Source organism: Hyperoodon ampullatus (assembly GCF_949752795.1).
Source record: "Hyperoodon ampullatus genome assembly, chromosome: X".
NCBI classification, from domain to species: Eukaryota; Metazoa; Chordata; class Mammalia; order Artiodactyla; family Ziphiidae; genus Hyperoodon; species Hyperoodon ampullatus.
The window spans coordinates 118,764,945-118,769,184 of record NC_136913.1 but is presented as its reverse complement, the minus strand read 5'-3'; positions in this window follow the sequence as shown (position 1 = coordinate 118,769,184).

Here is a 4,240-nt window from a genome sequence, read left to right as displayed (position 1 = left end):
TATCTAATCCAAATATACTGTTCAATTCCTTGGGTGGAGAATAGTATATACTTGAGGCTCACAAGTGTAGGTAGAAGTCCTGGGGATGGGGATGAGGGTAAGGGAATGGGACAGTTTATCTCAGGACTCAAACTCTGTGGGTTCAAGTCGTGCTTTTGCTGCTAGTTTCAAATGAGTTTACTTAACATCTGAATCTGTTTCTGCATTTCCAAAAGTAGACACAGTATTAAAAATACCTATAGCACAAAATTATTGTGAGAACTATGTGGAGGAATGACCCTGGAATTACTTTTAAACTGTACAGTGACACAAATGTACATTAACTATCCCAGTGTGAATAGGGTTGGAGTGAATCCTAAAATAGCAGCGGGGGTAGGGAGGAGGTATTTGGCCAAGACTCACAATTTGTAGGTAACTACTTTTACAGCATTTCTACTTCGTTTTTGTTTGTTTCTTTGTTTGTTTGTTTGTGGTACGCGGGCCTCTCACTGTTGTGGCCTCTCCCGTTGCGGAGCACAGGCTCCGGACGCGCAGGCTCAGCGGCCATGGCTCACGGGCCCAGCTGCTCCACGGCATGTGGGATCTTCCCGGACCGGGGCACGAACCCGTTTCCCCTGCATAGGATGGCCCAGTTATCTTCTGTGGTCTGGGCTAGTATTTGGCTGGTCTGGCAGGTAATTGAGGTGACCTCAGGTCCCAGTATCCAGCATCGGCAGGCGAACTCTCAACCATTGCGCCACCAGGGAAGCCCGATCACTCGTGTTTGTTGCTGTAATTTTGCACTGACCTCTGAATCAGCAATTATGGCAGTGATTGTGATGCAGGAAGGGACTCTTTCTGTTATTTGGGGCCCATACAGAGTTAGAAAGAGAAGGGCTTTGAACTTCAGGTAACGACGGTCTCAGTCGGTCAGTGAGTGCGAGGCGAGGTCGTGCGCTCGGCAGCCAGCAGCACAGGGGCAGTGCAAGCCCAGCCAGAGCGCACCGCTTCTGTTAACAGAGGCGAGGCGCAGACTGCTGTGACGGAGGCGGCCTCTTGGGACACACCGTAGGCTTGGGCCACTATCCTAAGCCTACATGTTGTAAATGTCATGATTGCATTTAATGGTCCTGGAACAAGCAAGAGAGCGAGACTTTGTGCATGTGTGTGTATGTGAGAGCATGCGCTGAATGATGTGCGTGTGTGGAAGTGTGATATGGTGGACCTGCGTGTGCTGGGTGCCTGTGGGCGTACTTTCGGTTTGGGTAAAGCACTGTGAAGGGATGGGGGCGTTAGGGTGTATGTGGTGTGTGTGTTGATGGGGGCAGGGAGGGGGAACCTTCCAGTCACCCATGGCTCAGCTAGGTGACTTAGTATTCAGCAGTGGGGTGGCTGAGGGCCACTGGGAAGGGGGTGCCTGATATTTTGGGCTTTGTGGGACTCTGGAACCAGACATTATCTTAATCAGAAATTCTGGATCTTTCTTAGCTTGCAGACCACCACCAATAATAGCTACAATTTATTGAGCGTTTACCATGTGCCAGGTCCTGTGTGCTAAGGTCTTTCCCTGTATGAGTTCATTTGACTCTTCTAACAGTGCTATGCAGTAGGCACTGTAACTTCCTGTTTACTCTGGAGGAAGAAACTGAAGGCACAGAGTGTTTGAGCAACTTCCCTCAGGCCACTCAACTCCTAAACGGCAGAGCCAGGCAGCCTGGCTACACAGCCCATGCTCTTTGTCACGATGCTCTACAGCCTCTTATCTGTCATCTCCCTATCAAAACCCACTTATTCTGAGGACCCCAACACTCTCCTTTTACAGCTACGGAAAAAGGAGCCTGGAGAGGAGAAGCAGCTTGCCTTGGGCCCAAGTGGCCACTGGTAGAGCCCGTACTTCAGCCACAACCTGTTCTGTCCTTGACGTTGGGCAGCCAGCCTCCTGGGCTGGGTGGGCGGCATCTTCTCTGTGAGCACCTTACACAATTCTGGTCCCACTGTCATTAGCAGCCTTGATTTCAAGGGCTTGAGCATAGCCGGTCAGAAACAGAGTCCCTTTGCTGGTTTGAAGGCAAATGGAATCATTCCATTTTGTTTCCCTTTTGTCATTAATATTGTGAATGAGGGTATATTTTGCTTAAGGCTGTGCACATATGCACCTTCCAAAGTCCTCCAACCTATCAGCCTCGCAGTATTACGGGGAAGGCGAGTTTGACAAATCTAGTGAAACACCTCAGAGGACACTAATCCAGGAGGGTTATTGCCTATTTTTTTTTAAATAGCCAAAGTGCTAAGGCAGGATCTGTGTAACACCAGGGGCTAAGCCATAGGAATATGAAGATTCTTTTATGAATGGCTCTTGGTGATATGACAAAACGAAATGAAATATAAGGAATTGTAAAATTACTTTGTAACTTTACATTTTACGCTGTGAAGCCATGTGTATATGATAAGCAAAACAGAACCACAAATGGTTGATCGATGCTTTTGACCATCTTAATGGCCAAATGGTATGTACTGCTTGGGTGCTGGGATCATTTATGCACAAATTAGGCAAGGCTGACCACCTCTAGAATGAGCTGATTGGGGATGAAACAGCCCTAGCAGTGGTTGTGAGATAGCCCCTCCTAAATTTTTGGAGCAGCATATGCTCCATCTATTTCTCTGTTAACTTGGAAATATGATGTTTTTAACCAAGAAGCAAATTCTAGATTGGAAGAAATAGATACAAAGCACAGACTGTAAATCAGAAATGCACATTAGGCATTTTACTCTGGAAATGTAGCAAATGAACTCACTAGATAAATCAGTGGATGAGCCAACTTTCCAGAAAACTGTCAGAACAGCCATGGAGGACAAGAGAAAGCTTATTTAAGAGTACGTCCTACAAATGTGGTATACATACACACACACACACACACACACACAAACACACACACAATGGAATACTACTCAGCCATAAAAAAGAATGAAATGCCATTTGCAGCAACATGGATGAACCTAGAGATGATCATACTAACTCAGAAACAGAAAGACAAATACCATATGATATCACTTATATGTGGAATCTAAAATATTGACACAAACGAACCTAACTATGAAACAGAAACAAACTCACAGACATAGAGAACAGACTTGTGGTTGCCAAGGGGGAGGGAGGTGGGGGAGGGATGGAGTGGGAGGTTGGGGTTAGCAGACGGAAGCTATTATATATGGAATGGATAAACAACAAGGTCCTACTGCATAGCACAGGGAACTATATTCAATACCCTGTGATAAGCCATAATGGAAAAGAATATGAAAAAGAACACATATACACACATATATATATAAATATATGCATATGTTCATAAATATATGTATATAAACACACACACATATATATAACTGAATCACTTTGCTGTACAACAGAAACTAACACAACATTGTGTCAATAAAACAGCTAAACTTTAGAAAAAATAAATTAAAAAAAAAGAGCACAACCTTCAAAAATGGCTAGGCTCTTCACCTCATACTAGCTAACAAGACAGAAGACTGGCAGTTCTGGTGGGTATAGTTTCCCCTGCTTTAAAAAAAAAACTTTTAATAAAAGTTATACCAGGGTAACTGCCTATAGCTGGGTGGAAATGGAGGGGAGGTAATAAATTAACAGCATCTTCTGACACACAGGAGAAATACTATTTTATTTTATTTTATTTTTAACATCTTTATTGGAGTATAGTTGCTTTACAATGGTGTGTTAGTTTCTGCTGCATAACAAAGTGAATCAGTTCTACATATACATATATCCCCATAACTCATCTCTCCCACCCTCCCTATCCCACCCCTCTAGGTGGTCACAAAGCACCGAGCTGATCTCCCTGTGCTATGCAGCTGCTTCCCACTAGCTATCTATTTTACATTTGGTAGTGTATGAAAACCTAAATAGACATTTCTCCAAAGAAGATATACAGACTGCCAACAAACACATGAAAGGATGCTCAACATCACTAATCATTAGAGAAATGCAAATCAAAACTACAATGAGGTATCACCTCACCAGTCAGAATGGCCATCATCAAAAAATCTACAAACAATAAATGCTGGAGAAGGTGTGGAGAAAAGGGAACCCTCTTGCACTGTTGGTGGGAATGTGAACTGATACACCCGCTATGCAGAACAGTATGGAGGTTCCTTAAAAAACTAAAAATAGAGTTACCATACGACCCAGCAATCCCACTACTGGGCATATATCCTGTATAATTCAAAAAGAGTCATGTACCAC